Source organism: Lactuca sativa, chromosome 4 (assembly GCF_002870075.4).
Source record: "Lactuca sativa cultivar Salinas chromosome 4, Lsat_Salinas_v11, whole genome shotgun sequence".
NCBI lineage: Eukaryota > Viridiplantae > Streptophyta > Magnoliopsida > Asterales > Asteraceae > Lactuca > Lactuca sativa.
In genome coordinates this window covers 84,636,813-84,637,201 of record NC_056626.2, presented here as the reverse complement: position 1 = coordinate 84,637,201, position 389 = coordinate 84,636,813, and the positions used below count along the sequence as shown (strand labels likewise).

The 389-nt window shown below is 41.4% G+C and overlaps 1 non-coding gene across 1 annotated transcript; it reads right to left on the bottom strand.

The window, feature by feature from the left end:
* LOC111917489 (small nucleolar RNA R71) lies at positions 1-107 on the bottom strand. Its single transcript, XR_002858913.1, has one exon. It is a non-coding gene; the product is annotated as a small nucleolar RNA R71 (small nucleolar RNA).
* Between the last annotated feature and the right edge of the window lie 282 nt (positions 108-389).

The following is a 389-nucleotide window of genomic DNA, read 5'->3' as shown; positions in this document are numbered from 1 at the left end:
AAGTTGAAGAAAGTCATTGCCAACTTCGAACAACAAGTTGGAGAGTCCCTTTATGAGGCATGGGAAAGATACAAGAGTCTACTAAGGAATTGCCCACATCATGATCTGAATAGCCAACAGGAAGTCTCTATCTTCTATGATGGGGTCAATGTGACTACAAGGCAGCTTTGTGACTCACAAGGACCGCTCACCAAGAAGCCACCCCCGCTAATCAAGGAATTAATTGAAGAATTCTCTAAACATTCTAGAGAATATCATAACCCATGAAATGAAGTTAGTATGGGAGTGGTGAAAACTGTTAACGATGGCATGGCGGCAATGATGGCTAAACTAGATAGTTTAGATAGGAGGATGACTAAGATGGATCAAACAATCCATGCTATTCGAGT